Raw genomic sequence first — 17,485 nt, 5'->3', positions numbered from 1 at the left:
GCTAAGTCGGGGATTCAGTATCTCTGCATTGTGAACAAGTGACAACTACTAATGTAGTTACATTTGCCTTTCAGAAAGGGAAATTTCTCAAAGATGAGGGAGGAATAGCGCGCAGGAAGCTGAAAGGGAAAATCAAGAGAGTCAAAAATGTCCAAGGTGCTTGGAGGTTATTTAAAAACACAGTCTTTAAAGCTCAGCTGGAATGTGTTCCGCGAGGTTAGGAAAGGCAGCCTACCAGTCCAAAAGAAAGCCACCTCATGGTTAACAAGGGAGGTTGAGGTAATTATTAGTAAAAAAAAGCATGTCTTTTAGAAACATGGAAGTCCAACTTAACTGAATCGACAGTTAAATACCAGAGAGAACACAAAATGGTGGCGGTAAAGAGAAGCAAGTTAGCCTGTAAGGGAGGCAGAAAAGGATTATGAGGAACGCATGGCTGCTAACATCAAGACTAGCGTAACAAACAGTTCTTCTCAAGTACATCAAAAGCAGGAAGCCAGCTAGGAAGCTGTGGTAGGTCCGCTAGATGGATGAAGGAACAAAAGGTGTGCTAAAAGCGTGACAGGGAGATTGCAGAGAAGCTGAATGAATTCCTTTGCATCTGTCTTCACCCAAGAGGAGGTGGGAGGAAAATTCCTGCACCTGAACCAAGCTTCTTAGGAGGTGAATCCGCTGAGGAACTAGCAAAGTTAGTGGTAGACAGCAGGAAGAAGTTCTGGCAGCCATTACGATAAACTAAATGCTACCAAATCCCCTGGTCTAGATTGTATTCATCCAAGAGTTCTTAAAGAGCTCAAGCTATGAAATTGCTTGGATGTTCTCACATTGAATATGCAACTTATCCCTGAAATCAGGCTCCATCCCCTGAAGACTGGAAGATGGCCTAAATGTCACACCAATCTTTTAAGAAAGCGGTCTAGGGGACCCTCGAAATTACAGGCCAGCTTCTCAGTTTGACATCTGTTCCTGGTAAATTAGCAAGTAGAATCTATCATTAAAGATAAAATTATTAAACATGTAGAAAAGCAAGCACCTGCCGAGGAAGAGTCAGCATGGCTTTGTAGAGGCAAGTCCTGTCTTTACAAACTTACTAGAGTTCTTTTGAGGGTGTAAACAGACATGTGGATAAGGGGGAAACCAGTGGACATAGTCTACTTGGATTTCCAAAAGGCTTTTGACAAAGTTCCTCACTCAGAGACTGCTTTCGAGAAAAACTCAGCAATGAAGGAATAAGAGGGGAAGTCCTCCCATGGATTAAAAAAACTGGTTGGAGGAACAGGGAAACAAAGGGTGGGTATAAATGGGAAGTTCTCACAATGGAGAGATGTAGGGAGTGGTGTCCCCAAGGATCCGCTTTTGGGGACCAGTGCCTTTTAACTTATTCATAAATGACCTGGAAGTAGGGTGGGTAGTGTGGTGGCCAAGTTTGCAGATGATACCAATTATGTAGGGTGGTGTAAGAACCACAAAGGATCATGGCGAAGAGCTCCAAGCCGGACCTTGATAAATTAGGGTGAGTGGGCTAAGAAATGGCAAATGCAGTTCAATGTAGCGAAATGTAAAGTGATGCACGTAGGGGCAAAAAATCCAAACTTCACATATTGACGCTTACAGGGGTCAGTGCTATATCAGAGTCACAGACCAGGAAAGGGATTTGGGCCGTCTTAGTTGATAGTTCCATGGGAATGTCAACTCAATGCATGGCAGCGGTGAAAAAAGGCAAACTCTATGCTGGGGATGGAATTAGGGAAAGGAATTGAGAATAAAACTGCAAAGATTGTCATGCCCTTATATAAAGCAGTGAGTCGCCGACCGCGACTTGGAGTACTTCTCGTGTTCAGCGTTCTGGTCGCCACATCCTCAAAAAAGGATATCAAGAGATAGAAAAAGAAGTGCAGAGAAGGGCAAACGGAGGGATGATTGAAGGATTGGGAGCACCTTCCTTATGAGGAGAAGGCTGCAGCCGCTTGGGGACTCTTTCGTAGTTTAGGAGAGGAGACGTCCTGAGGGGGGGATAATGATTGAGAGAGTCTATAAAATTATGCATGGGGTAGAAAATGTTGACAGAGAGAAATTTTCCTCTCTTTCTCCACAATACTAGGAACCAAGGGGGCATTACATTGAAAATGCTGGGGAGAATTAGGACTAATAAAAGGAAACACTTCTTCACGCAACGTGTGATTGGTGTTTGGAATATGCTGCCACAGGAGGTGGTGATGGCCACTAACCTGGATAGCTTTAAAAAGGGCTTGGACAGATTTATGGAGGAGAAGTCAATCTATGGCTACCAATCTTGATCCTCCTTGATCTCAGATTGCTAATGCCTTAGCAGACCAGGTGCTCAGGAGCAGCAGCAGCAGAAGGCCATTGCTTTCATATCCTGCATGTGAGCTCCCATAGGCACCTGGTGGGCCACTGCGAGTAGCAGAATGCTGGACTAGATGGACTCTGGTCTGATCCAGCAGGCTAGTTCTTATGTTCTTATGTTCTTATGATCTGATCTTTGAATTCTAGAGATCAACTGTAATTCCAGGAAACATCCAGACTCACCTGGAGATTTATCCAGCCCCACCTGGAGGCTGGCAGCCCTCAGATTTCATGAACACTATATTATGAAGAATAAACGTCCTGTTCAAAAAAAAAGAAACTGCGTAAAATATCTTGTTCCAATGGTGCTCAAAAAAGATTGGCTGGCTTTTTCACCTCTTCATTATCCTTCAAGCCTGATGTCCATTTGTTATATTTCCATGTTCTACAATGCTTTTACTAACACGGGGTGAGGAAAAAAGATTAGATAAAAGGACACTTAGATCACAGCTGCTCTTATTACACATTTTGAGTGCTAAAAATGCTTGTTTTTCTTCCCTCCTTTGGGAAAGAGAATTGAGCACTTTTCACATGCTGCTTTATAATCTCTCTCAGGCCATTTTCATTTCTCCTGATGGCTGTAGAAAGTTGAAAATAGCCAAGGAACAATGCTGTTAAACTCAGGGCAAGAGGCCTTTCTTATCTGTCCCCATACTACCAAACCACTCCTATACAGGACCTGGGTGTAATGCACTGGCTAAGCATGAGCTAGTAAAGCCTGGGTTCACATTCCACTCCTTCCACAAATTTATCAGGGAAGCTTATTAACCTTTGAGTTTTAATCTGTGCCTGCTGTTGGGGGTGGGGGTGGGGGTTAGGGAGGAATAATAGTAGCCTACCTAAACAGGTTGTTGTAAAAATTAAGACAAATGTTTTAATCACTTTAAAGAAATGGGACGCAATGCTCCAAAGCCTGCATGTTCTTTCTAGCTGACAGTAGTGTGATCCCACACTAATGGGTATAATTGAATGGGCATAACAGTGAAAAGTGATGGCATCATGACTCTTGTCTTCCATGAGTGTGAAGTTAGACAATGTTGATCTGGAAACATTTAAAGTACTGGGAAGTTGTCAAACAAAAGTATGTGTTGACATTCCTAAAACAAAGCAATACAGGCTGTTATATGAATTGTCATCAGATGTTCAGGCTTATCAAAAACATTTTCAGGAGAGGTTGGGTTACTGTAAGTCAGGGTCAAAGAATAAATGTGTACTTCCATTTGAGTTTCAGTGAATCCAAATACATTTCAATAACAATAAAGATCTCAAAAGAAGGCAAAGTGATACAAAAAATAAACATTTGCAACCCTAGTTTCCATTTGAAGTCTAAATCTCTCCCTCTGATTTTTCTCTATGGGTTTTGTGACTGAGTGTCAAACAGAGATGATGAGATTCCCCCCCTTTTGGGGGGGGGGAAATCCTGGAATTCTGTTTTAGAAGATTTATTAAAAATTAATTCCAGCATTGAAGCATGCACAGTTTGCCATGGCTTTCAATGCATTTGCATTCTTGCCAATTCTAGATCTCCAAACTTTTATAGCTTGTGGGCACCTTTGAAATATGGCACAGGGAGGTAGGTGAAACCACAAAATAGCCACCGTGGGAGGTAGAGTCACTAAGACATTTATTTTATTTAATTGGATTTATATCCTGCCCTCCTCTCAATCAAGGTTTGATTGAGAGGAAAGGCTAACAACAAAAATATATGAAAGCATTACAAAATACATTGTTTCATACAGACTAATTCAAAGCCTCAACAATTAAAATACTCCCAGCACCTTATAATTACAATTTATTTCAAACTACCTAGTTGATCAACTGAGAAGGAACCTAAAGACAACAACAGGAACTAAATCTAACTCAACTAAAATCCCACAGTAGACTGAATAAGAAAATAATGATACATAGGGAAGGGTAAGAAAAAGGAAGGTAGGCCAGCAATGATGTAACTGTTGCTGCCTCAGCCATAGACCCGGTGGAACATCTCCATCTTACAGGCCCTGTTTAACTGAGCCAAGTCCTGCAGGGCCCAAGTCTTAGTTGACAGAGAGTTCCACCTAGTCAGGGCTGAAAAAAACTCGTAGGGCTAGCAACCACAAGCAGATTGCTTCCAATAAAGTGCAACACCCTCTGTAAGTTGTATTGGGAGAGGCAGTCCCAGGTCATTTGGGGTTTTAAAAGTCAACAGAAATACCTTAAACCTAATCCAGTATTCAACTGGTAGCCAGCGTAGCTGATGAAGAACAAGGTAAAAATGAGATCTTAAAGAAATTCCTGCAAGAACCCTCACCGCTGCATTCTGGACCATCTGAAGTTTCTGGAGCAATCTCGAGGGTAGCTCAACACAGACCAAGTTATGGTTAGAGATGGCGGATTGGATAGGGCTGAACTGCAGTTCGGCCCGAGATCCACTAGTTCGGAGGGATTCAGACAGCCAAGAGTCCGAACTCGCCCCCTCTAAACTTTGCGCAATCCGAACGCCAGTGGTTCGGATCGGGCCCTTCTCCCCGAGCGGTGGCTCTTCCGAGCCAGCCGGGGGGGGGACTTTAAAGAGGCAGGGAGCTGCAGGCGGCAGCCAGCGGCGGCAGCCTCCCCAACCGCTTCCTTCCATCCGGAAGGATTGCCAGGCGGGGAGCGTGCAGACCGGGGCTTGGAAGCTGGAGGGGTGTCAAAAGTGGCCAGGGAGGGTAGATAGGTGCTTGGACTCAAGTCCAAGCACCCATCTACTCTCCCTGGCCACGCTTGACACCCCCCCTTTCCCAAAGTCACCCCTCCAGCTTCTAAGCCCCGATCCGCACACACACACAACTTCTGTGTGCATGCAGACCGGGGCTTGGAAGCTGGAGGGGTGTCAAGAGTAGCCAGGGAGGGTAGATGGGTACTTGGACTCAAGTCCAAGCACCTATCTACCCTCCCTGGCCAAGCTTGACACCCCCCCCTTTCCCAAAGTCGCCCCTCCGGCTTCTAAGCCCCAATCCGCACGCACGCACAACTTCTGTGTGCGTGCAGACCGGGGCTTGGAAGCTGGAGGGGTGTCAAGCGTAGCCAGGGAGGGTAGCTGGGTGCTTGGACTCAAGTCCAAGCACCAATCTACCCTCCCTGGCCACGCTTGACACCCCCCCTTTCCCAAAGTCGCCCCTCCGGCTTCTAAGCCTCGATCCGCATGCACACACAACTTCTGTGTGCGTGCACATCGGGGCTTGGAAGCTACAGGGGTGGCAAGCATGGCAAGGGAGGGTGACACAATTCCAAGCCCCCCCAGCCAAGCTTAGCACCCCCTTCCCATCCCAAAAGTTGCCCCCACTTCTAAGCCCTGACCTGCGCACACACACACACACACACAAGTGTAAGCACCCACCCACCCATGCCACCCTTGCCACCCAGTTTCCCAACCAATCCCCAGTAAAAAAGATACCCCACTTACCTTTAAAAATGCGCCCCCGCAGGCACCCCAGGAATTCCCTCATTGAAAGCAATTGAAAAAATTCAATGCAAACCACAGAATCTTGGGCAAAAATCCTGGGGTGCCTGTAGGGGGCGCATTTTTAAAGGTATAGGCATGAGAACTTCAGGGTATCTTTAGAATACTGTTCTGATCATGCACCCCAAATTTGGTGCAGTTTGGTTCATGGCGGCCAAGTTATGGACCCTCAAAGATAGCCCCTATATTCCATTGGCTCCCATTGGAAACAATGGTTGATTTTGGCTATCTTTGAGGGTCCATAACATAAGCCCCCCTGAACCAAACTGCACCAACATTGGGGTGCATGATCAGAACAGTATTCCAAAGATACCCTGAAATTTTCATGCCGATATTGTTAAAAATGCGCCCCCTGCAGGCCAAAATGGGGAAAACAGCAAAAAAATAAAAAAGCATCCGAGAATCTCGGAAATTCAGGTGTATCCGAGTCTGCCAGGCTCGGATATGGGGGGATCTGACCCCATACATCCGAATTGGGCCCGAATCCAAACCAGGGCCAATTTTTTTTCCCATTTACCAACCCTAGTTATGGTAGTCTAATCTGGAGCTAAGTGTGCACAGATCACAGTAGCTAGGTAGGAGCAAGACAGGAAGGCAGTGACATAGCTATAATGGGGACATCTGGGGACAAACGCCCCGGGCGTTCCCTGTGAGTCATGTGGGGATGAAAAATTGCCCCCCGCAGTGTGATCCATCATGCTCCACTCCCCCGCGGCAGGCCTAGGTCTTTGGGATGAGTGAGAGTTACCACACAGGCGCAGGCCAGGCTCCAGCCACCACACCAGCCGGCCCCTGAGTATTCATCCTTATCCAAAGTTTGGACTTATGAAAGAGCATTATGAAAGAACAGTTGCAATTTCCATTCGACTGGCACAACTATAGCTGTTCCCCATGGAAGAAGGGCTGCCATCATACTGTGCTTGCAAGTTTCTCTAGTGACTGTGGGGAAAAAAATCATGTACTCAGTAGATCTTGGTTTGACCTACTAAGACTGCTTGTGCTCTCATTGCTTTCCAGGGCTGTGGTCTCTGCATTGTTGTGGTCACTCTCTACATGCCATAATGAGCACTGATCTGTAGCCAGATTTCAGCGCTTCAGTGTTTAAACAAGACTAGATAGGAGGCTTTGGTTTGTTCAATAGGGAGCTGTCTAAATCCAGATCGAGATCTCTGTGATGTCCGTAAATAGATTCAATTCAAAGAGTAAGTCAGTCTTTGTTCTCTGTGTCAAAATGTTCAGTGGCTGAGAATGAGAGGGTGCTGTTGGAAAAATTGTCTGGCAAACAAATATTTCTCTCCCGTCACCCCCCCCCCCCTTCACCCAAGGTATAAAACACTAAACAAATAGGCTCTCTAGTCAATCCTTTTCTGTTGGCCATTAGCCCTTCTTCTGGCTGATTTCCAGCCAGCTAATTATATTGCAGGAGCAGTGAAAATGTTAAACTCTCATTAGTCTTCTGCTTCTAAAGGGAGCTTAGCTGAAGCTGTTATTGTTTGTACATCTACATCCTACAAGCATTTGCTCAGGAAGTGATAAAGCTGACACAATTACCTTATGGCCTTCTTGAGAACTGATGCCAAGAGGTTTCCTGCATGCCTCCAAACAATAGCTGAGGAAGTGAGCCACATGACCAGGAAAACCTCATTACTTGCTAAATTTCCCCTCCTCTCAAGTCGAAGTGACAGTAGAGACAATAGATACCATTTCCTCCCACATTTCTAGAAGGGAATTTGAAATGATTTGGAAACATGGTTTGTTTCCACTCAGTGTTGTCTCTGTGTAAGTGTAGAAGAATTTAACATCTAAGGTGACTTTGATTCAACTTTTAGGACTGGATATTTTCAAATTATCTGCTGTTTTGATTTGAAAACGTCAATGTGTGCTTTCCTCATTCCTTGTGCAAATTGAACCCACAGTCTAATTTCTGTGGCATTTTCCATTTTCTTGTAGAATTGTACAATTGTTTCCTAGTTACACAATTTTAATGTTTTCATTGGTTGCATACAAATAGTGAATACAAGTTATACAATGTATACCTCCCTTTAAAAGCATTAAGTAGCCATAAAGTACTGGAGACAGTCATATATTAACTACCTTGACAGTGCCATCTTAAGTGATGCTACAGCTTTTTAAACCTATCGAAGTCAATGGGCTTAGATATCTTGTACTTCGGATTGCACAATCACCCATTGCAATCTGGGATCAATCTGTAATACCTTATTCACCACAGAGCTCACATTTTCATGTCGTATCTGAGTACAATATGGGGCTCAGTTGTACACAGCTTTTCCTGTGGGTCACACAGATTGATATATAGAGTGGGCCTGATCATAAGCAGAAATCTGTCTATCATGTTTACGAAGGACTTGGCTTTCCTGCTGACCAGTTCCTTAACACAGCCAACTTATCAAAAAGACATTCTCTACTGTGGAACATGCCCCATTCACCACACTGTTCTGTTATTCCCTTTAGAGGGTATGATGGAATACCGGCTAAAATTGGGATCCATTACTTTATGCTTGGCTGGAGAACCTCAGGCACATGTAATGTTATCCTCATCCAAATGGACACAAATGTTATCAAAATAAACCTGTCAAGGAGCCCCTTCTTGTTCTCCCACCCCCACCCCACCCCACCCCACTGCCATTCCCCAATTGAAACATTAGACTTGTTCTGAGGGGGTGGTGGGGATAGGACAAGAAGGGGGTTAAAGCCCTCAATTAGGCTGAGCAAGATTGAGATGGAATTTTATATCTGGATGGTATGTTAAGTTCGATGTTGTTATTGAATCCTGCATTCAATTACACTTCAGCTGCGCCGTTAATGATCCCCTATATAAATATACTGTATCATACCATGGACTAAGTGTAAGGTAGTTGTCAAGAGGTCATACTGTTTATAAAAACAGATAAGACACAGTCCGGGCTCAAGCTCGCTAGTCAGCTTGACGTGAGAAACAGACTTTGATTTTTAACTCATTCTGCTCAGTACACAACCCACCATCTACAGTAAAAGACTTTCTAGCATTTGATAGATGAAAATAAGACGGTGTTTGCAGTTCTCATGCCAAGGATCACTATCTGATGTGCATACTTCTCACACAGAGACTGCTGTATGTTTGTCTTCATCGCTATATGCTGCATTGGTTTACTTCCCAGTGTCCTGTTCTCTGCTGACTGGATGCTAAATGACCATTTCTCCATACTATAAAATATAATTCATTGCTCTAAAGCATATTCACTGTAGTTTAACCTATACCGTTGCTATAATATATAATATGTGAAATATTAGGATATGCACATCATGGTGCCTTTGTGTTTATGGGCATGCCTTGACAAGCATGCAGTGGTGAAAAAGGTAAAATATCTGCTAGGGATTATTCAGAAAGGGACTGAAAATAAAACAGCTGATATTATAATGCCCCTGAATAGATCTATGATTTAGCCTCATTTAGAATGCTGTATACAGTTCTGGTCACCATATCTCCAAAAGGACATTGCAGAGCTGCATAAAGTACAGAAGAGTCAGCCAAGATGATTAGAGAGCTGGAACACCTTCCTTTTGAGGAAAGATTGAAGAGTCTGGGACTTTTCACTTTAGAAAAGAGACAACTAAGGGACTGGACATTGTAGAGGTTTATAAAATTATGCCTTGGGAGGAGACAGTTGACAAAAAAATAAAGTTTTTTTCCCTTTCTCTGGATGGCTAGGGAGGCCAGAAGGGGTGGAACCTTCCTTTAATGGGAGGCAAGAAAAGGATGGCTGGGGAAAAAGACCGCATGTACACTGGGGAATCTTCCTGCCAGGACCAATGAGAGTCAGGTAGAAGCCTCCTTTCCTGTCCATTATGAGGCTGACCCCAGTGACAAAGGCAGGGGGAACTGTGCCCAGGGCATGAACTGCCCACCCCCACCCCCTCCCACCCCAAAAAACACCCTGATACGCCCCGCCCCTGACATGTGACTGCAGTGGCAGTGCCCTGGGCGAGCTGCCCCAGATGTCCCCATTGCAGCTACGCCTCCCACCTTGAACCCCAGGAGGTCACAAGGGGAAGCACAGAAAGCGTGATCACAGAGGAAGAGAGCCTCATAGTGTAAGGAACCTCAAAGGACTCGAAACAAAGTAACTGAGTTCAGCTCGTTTATTTCATAAGCTTCAATGATCGCAATACACGGAATGTGGATTCTGACTTTCCCGGGCTTAAGGTGTCACTTTTACGGACCCTTCAGCCACCTCCCCCAAACGTCCCAGCAGAATTCCCACGACAGGATAGAAACAAGCTTCAAACACACAAGATAACCACAGCAAGGTTAAGGCCACAACCACCCCGGGCACAAAGCCCAGAACGAGGAATGCGCCAAGGACAGGCAGAAGGAGCAGAAACTAACCCCCACCCTTACACATAGGCTGGCTCTGCCTCCTATGACAGCCATTTTGTGACAGTGGTTTTGTGCCCAGGACATTGTCTTAAAACTCCAAATGTGACCACAATCTCAAAAAGGTTGGGAACCTAATTTAGATGTAGACCTCCTAGTCCACAACAACCAGTAAGGTCACTCTTATGGGACCCAGTAGCCCTGAAAAGCTGATCTGAGGAAGCTAGGGGGGGTGAAGAACAGCCAAACACAATGCATCTCTGTTTAGGCTGGCACTGACAGTAAGTGCATTGCAGAAACAAGATTTGAACAAGATTTTGTGAATTTCAACTCAGTCGCTTAGCCACCACATTAAGCCAGTTCATCTACTGTAATTATTTGTCTTCAACCTAGACCCTATGGGGGTACATGTATATTCATAATTGCCTTTAATAATCTGGTTAGTTGCTTTAAAATGTTGCCTGTTTTCTCTGGTAACAAATTCAAGAATTTCTTCCCCCTTTTCTTTTGTTGCCTAGAAAGCTAGCTGAGACCCTTTCTGCACGGGGCCAAAAACAGCGGCCCAGGGACGGAAAAACACCGGTCCCTGGGGAACTGTTCGCACAAGCAGAGCTGCTGCAATGCAGCAGCACTGTCCTGTGCAGCCCGAGCGACGTAAAGGCGCCGCTTTCCACCCCCCTTCCCGAGGGAGGTTTTTGGAAAGCGCTGCCTTCCCATCGAGGCTACAGTGTGTGAACTGCACCACCTGCTGCCGCTTTCCCAGTCTTCTTTTCGCCCATTCATCGCTGGCCTCCAGCGTTGGTCTGGAGGGCTGCTGAGACCCACCCATGCTGCCCTCTGACCCGTGGAGGTTTGAGGGCAGCCTGGGCAGGTCCCTGTAGCCCTCCAGACCGACGCTGGAGGACGAGGTGAGTGGGGGGGGACGCAGAAGAGCCGCCTCTTCTGTGCTGACCTCTGCGGGGGTCGCTCGCATGCTCCCATGCAAACGGCCCCCTCCCCTCCACCGGTATAATTTCTGCCGGTGGAGAGGCACCCTTTCCACTGTGCGGAAAGGGCCTGAGATATGTGAGCAGCTTAGATATGTGAATATCTGTTCATTTTATCCGTTTTTATTGTCACTTTTGCTCACTAGAAAGATGCTGATCTTGCTGTTATTGAAATTAATGACACAAGAAATATCACACTGGGTGACAGAAATTTGGAATGTACATTTTTAACACTGAATGATATATTTGATGTGAAGATATTGAAAATAGTTTGTAGGTTACCTTCACTGAAAGACATGCCTCTCCAAAGGCAACTGAGATTAGCTTTAGAGATAGTTTCAGTGTTCTGACCTCCCCTGTTGAATCAAGATTTGCATAACTGTGTACAAACTTCACACACTGGTGTGCAGAAAGTGACTGGTTACTGTCAGCTTTGCTCCCAGCTCTTTGCATACCTCTCAGAACACCTTCACAGATGCCCATAGCCAACTGGAAGCCTCAGGGCAATCCCACACCACTATATAATTTGTGTGAACACAGTAACAGAGTAGATCAGTGGTTCTCAACCTGGGGGTTGGGACCTCTTTGGAGGTTGAACAACCCTTTCACAGGGGTCACCTAAGACTCTCTGCATCAGTGATCTCCATCTGTAAAATGGATAAATGTTAGGATTGGGGGTCACCACAACATGAGGAACTGTATTAAAGGGTCACAACATTAGGAAGGTTGAGAACCACTGGAGTAGATACTTGTATAGATTTCCCATGTTCTTCCCTCTTAGCAAGATGTTGATCTGATGGAAAAGATTTATGAGATAGGCCAGTGATGGCGAACCTTTTTGAGACTGAGTGCCCAAATTGCAACCCAAAACCCACTTATTTATTGCAAAGTGCCAACATGGCAATTTAACCTGAATACTTAGGTTTTAGTTTATAAAAAATGGTTGGCTCCGAGGCGTGTGTTACTTGGGAGTAAGCTTGGTGGTAGTCAGTGGCTTTGCTTTGAAGCAACTGTGCAACTCTTCCAGTGGGTGAATCATGACCCTAGCAGGGTTTACTCAGAAACAAGACCCATTGCTAGCAACTGAGCTTACTCCCAGGTAAAGAATTGCCCTTTCGTTCTTTGCATAAAAATCAGTGGGGTTTAACAGTGCTTAACGGGGTTACCTAAACTGCTTTCCCAAAACTAGGTCTTAGGTTTAATGCTAATAATCGAGCCCAGCAGCTCAGGCCAGCCTAGATGTGTGTGGGGGGCAATCTGTTTGCGTGTGCCCACATAGAGGGCTCTGAGTGCCACCTCTGGCACCCGTGCCATAGGTTCACCACCACTGAGATTGGCCTTCCCACTGGGTGACCTGGGGTATTCATACATATCTCACAACATGTGGGGTTACTATTGAGGCAGTGGTTTTAAGGGCAAGGCTGGCTGGCCTCACTCCTCAGCTTGCCCACCATGCTGCACTCCTTCCTGCCCAAAAGCCTTGTCCTGAGTGAATGTCAGTGAGAGGCCCATGAGCCCTATGGGAAGGGAGGTCCAAAGTTGAGATGCGAGCCAGACAGCACTTAGCCCCCAACAAGTGCCCGAGGGGAAAGCGACAATAGCAATAGGATCTCCAAAAACACAAAGACACATCTTGCCTGGGCTTGGGGGTTCCAATGGGACAATCAGGCTGTGCCCCACCTCTGCCAGCTTCTGCTCCTCCCTCCTGGGCAACCAGCTCATTCCCCCCCAACACCAACCTAATCCTCATAGATAGGGGTAAGACCCCCCCCTCTCCTTCACATACAGTCAAGAAGTCGGCTCGGCTGTAGCCTCTGATTGCTGCAGGAATTGCAAAAAAGGGGACCTTTCTAATGAAAAGTGGGTTAACGCAGGAGAGGTTACCATGGGTCGGATGGTCTGAGGGAAGCAGAAAAAGGGAGTAGGCTAGGAGGTGGGCTGGAGAGTCCATCTTTCTGCTTTTCTTTCTGGCATTCTGGCATTCTCTCTTTATTTCTCTCTTTTTGACTTTCTTGTCTCTGTCTTTCTTTCAAACTTTTTGTCTTTCTGCCTTTCTTTTTTATTTTTCTTTCTGTCTTTTCTTTTTTACTTTCTGTCTTCCTTTCTGTCTTTTTTTCCTGTCTTCCTTTATTTACTTGGCACCCTCCCCTCAATTTCACTACCCCACTGTTGAGACCATGCTGGGTCGGCAGAGCCTAGGGGGCATAATTTCAGTGCTTGCCCTGGGTGCCATTTTATTTAGCTACACCCCTGCATGTGGGGTTACATCATGGGGAAATGACTACCATGCAATTGTATTTTGTGAGTAAAATAGCCCTTGTTAAGTCTGTGAGTGATTATTGCCACCTGATGCTTCTCCCCTAATCTTGACTCTCGACTCCTTTTCTCTCTGTAGCTGGCTTGAAGAGTTCTTGATTGTTAACATGTACTTGCTTGCTCTAGCTAGTTATTCACCAAAGTTGTCCTTTGAATAGGCAGGTTTTGAGGTTCCTGCCCACCCCAAATTATGTCATTTCTCTACTATAAATAATCAATTTATTATATAGGGTACAATGGAACTTTCTGCTCCCCTCTCTTTGATATTTGTATATGTTTCTATAGATATATATTGCACATGCAACTGAGCAAGAGTTGTCATTATGGAAGTAATAAGGAAGGGTACTTTGGAAGAACCTGCATGGGGAAGTGGACAGAATGTTAGACTAGAATCTGGTATCATCAGGTTTAAATCCCCACTAGGCCTTGAAAGCTCAGTAGTTGACCTTAGGCCAGTCAGTTTCTCTCAGTTGAATTTACTTGATGGGACTGTTGTTATTTAGATAACATTGGAGAGAAAAGTACCTTACGAGTCTATAACTAAACAAATAAGTATAAAATTTAATGTGCACCAAATATGTCTGAGCTAAGGTGACCAGATTGTCACCTTTTAAAACCGGGATGGGATAAAGATGCTGCGCAAGCTGTTGAAGCCACAGGAGTGCATTCGCCTTTTGGGGTGCTCCTCGCTTCCCTGCACCCTGTGACAGGGATGTAGTAAACCGGGCGGAGCCTCAAAGGTAGTAAAGCGCCCCTGCGGCCATCGCAAGGCCGAAGGTTGCCATTACTGGCTTTTAAGCGCCCCTGTTTCCTCCTGTGACAGGGTGTGAAAAGGGGAGCTCTGGTAGGCTGCAAAATCGGGACAATTAAAAACCCCCACTGGACATGGGACAGATTGGTTTAAGGCGGGATTGTCCCACCAAAAGCGGGACGTCTGGTCACCTTAGTCTGAGCCTATATAAAAACAGTGCCTTCACATGCACACTAAAGGTTCACTATATCTTTCAGTGGAACATTCATGAGATATAGAATGCTAAACAGACAAAATTATTGAATGAGTACAGAAAGGATGAAATAACATCCAACTATAGTTGTAAAGTGAAATCTCTTCTAACTGCTCTGGGTTTTCTGGGCTACGTGGTCATGGTCTGGTGAATTTTGTTTGCGGTGTTTTGCCCTCATCTATTGCTGACATCTTCAGAGCCATGTCACAGTGCATGACATGCCTCTGAAGATGCCAGTCATAGATGCAGGCAAAACATTAGGAGCAAAAACTACCAGTCCATGGCCACACTGCCTGGAAAACTCACAACAGCCAATTGATTCCAGCCACAAAAGCCTTCGACAAAATCACTTCTACTTAAAATGCCACCCTTCAGACAAGCACCTTGGGTAAGAGCTACGTTAATTCCATGTATGAGAACTGGCCTTAACTATAAGTATAATTGAATTCAATCTGGATTCATATAAACACATTTTAAGCGTTTTCTATATTTTACTTGTAACCAAATGGCAGAGACATAGCTAATTCGGCATTCTGAAGATAAATTTGCCTCGAGTGCTAGTGCTGTTGCATATCAGCCTTAAACACTAGCCTGTTTATCAACCCTGAGAATTTTTCCACCTCGCCTCACTGTGGCTGCCTGCCACCTAGCTAGTGATTGGCGCCTGAGACTCTTCAAGGGAGAGAGAAAACCAACGGGAGCATAAGGAACAAGACCTGCATTGATTGAACCAGACAAAAACACAACTGTATGAAATCACACACACACACACACACACACACACACACACACACACAAATCAATAGCCTGCCCTGCACAGCTGTCCAATGCACAGACACCAAGAAGTCAGGCGAGACATGCTCTGTTTATTTTTCTGATAGATTCCCCCATAATCTGTTTCGGATTATATTTGTTTGTAAAAATATTGTGGTGGAGACCATAGAAATCTACAGGAGCATGCAGATGCACATATACAAAGCTCTCCCACCCCATGTGGATGTTAACCTTAGAAATAGTTTTCCTTTTCATTTGCCAACCTCCAAAGTAAATCGTCCTTTAAATTGCTTTGGGCTGTGGAAATGTAATTTTAACAAATTAAGACATCATCCCGATGGCTTTATGAAACGTTCCCAGTGTTTAGTGCCTTTTCTTCACTTGCCTGTGCAATCCTAGACCTCTGTAGATAATGCCCCTGACTCAGTGCAATTAAACTGAGTGGGAAACACCTGGAAGCATCTTTGGAGGGACTGAAAAGGAAAGTGTTTACACACATGGTCACTATACATCATAAAGGTTCTCAGGTTAAATTCAATCAATGGAGAACATAAGAAGCACCCCTGCTGGGTCAGACCAGTGGTTTGCTGACTCCGTCCACCCATTTCTCACCATGGCTTTTCAGATGTCCCAGAAGTGGAGGCACAGAGGCCAAAGTCCCCTTTTGCTGCTGCCCTCCCAGCAATGCAGTGGAAGATGGAAATTCTACTCAGCTACTAATGGACTGTTCTTTCATATAAGGATAAAATCTCTTTTAAAAATCATTTAAATGAGAGGGCATCCCTGGCCTGGGCCTATGTCTTACTGCTTCACTGGGCACAGCATGAAGTCTTTCTGAAGCCCAAAGAGGCTTTCTCTAATGGAAGGAGCTGCTGAGTGCAATGATGGGATAGAAGCTACTGTGGTTTGGATCGTCAGGAAGGTTTCTACAGATGGAAGGGTTTTGATTCTGAGAGCACAACTGTCTTGCTTCCCCTTGCAGCCCCAAATATCTCCAGAAACACTGCTCCTGGCTGCACTGAATGTGGGGAGTGGAAAAATCAGGTTTTGTTGTCAGAAATCTTCCTGTCCATGAATACACTCTGGTGGATTGAACCCTATGTCCTGTGTCACTTAGTCAAGAAGTACTTTTGTGGGTCTGTTTGGAATCAGCATTATTATTTAACAATGGATTTAGATCGTGGTCATTACATTTTTTATTTGCACACCTCAGATTTGCCAAGTGTAAATGTAAAAACGTGAAGGAATGTACAGTTTGAAAATGGTTGCAGAGTACAAATATGCTTGAGGTGTCATGTGCCCTTTATTCATGCAGTGCTTGCCCCATGACTGTCAGCTTTCCAATAGTTTTTTCCTGCTTTTTTTGTTCAAAAAGATTCTCCTGCTACAAAGTGTTCTCAGCCCAGTCCAGCTGCTATTTTACCTACCCATTCTTTCTATGCAAGCTGGGGAGGTCCCTCTCTTCTGCCACTCTGTGTGTGTGTGTGTGTGTGTGTGTGTGTGTGTGTGTGTGTGTGTGTGTGTGTGTGTGTGTGTGTGTGTGTGTGTGTGTGTGTGCACGCATGCTATCCTAGGTCTAGTAGTATTTTGTTAGACCCTGTATATTTCATGTAGATTTCACTGGTGTATAGCTCTAGAAATAGACTGTCAGTGTTAATTTTTTTTAAAAAAAAACCAAGTTGTTCTGATCACTCTGAATTGCTGCTCCAAAGAGCGGGAGGAAATTCTATTGATTGGGCAGGAGAGGCAGGGAGCAGCAAGAAAACTCAATGCAAGCCAAATACATGCTATCTCCTTCCCTTTCCCTGTGAAGGGAGAGGAAAAGTTGTGCTTTCAGAGGTTTTGGAAACTGTGGAGATTCTCTGACCTGAAGTGCTATAAGTTTGAGGAAGGGTAGGTATGAAGAATTTAACCCAAAGGGAATGTATGCTCAATGCCAAGGGGTCCACAAGTGCAAAAATGGCCTAAGAGTATTGGGACTCATTGGATTTCCATTAAAGCAGTGACCATCTGGAATATCAGAACATGAAAACCATGATGTTGGCTCACATCTCACCATTCTGTCTCACAGCACTGGCCAGCCACTTGTAACAGAGTGTGTAAATGGTATATAGTAGTGACAGTCACCCCTTATTTTAATATCCACCCTGATGGTCAGAAAGATACTACCTTTTAAGAATGC

The sequence above is a fragment of the Sphaerodactylus townsendi genome, linkage group LG02 (genome assembly GCF_021028975.2).
Source record: "Sphaerodactylus townsendi isolate TG3544 linkage group LG02, MPM_Stown_v2.3, whole genome shotgun sequence".
NCBI lineage: Eukaryota > Metazoa > Chordata > Lepidosauria > Squamata > Sphaerodactylidae > Sphaerodactylus > Sphaerodactylus townsendi.
Note: the sequence above shows the minus strand (reverse complement) of the source record.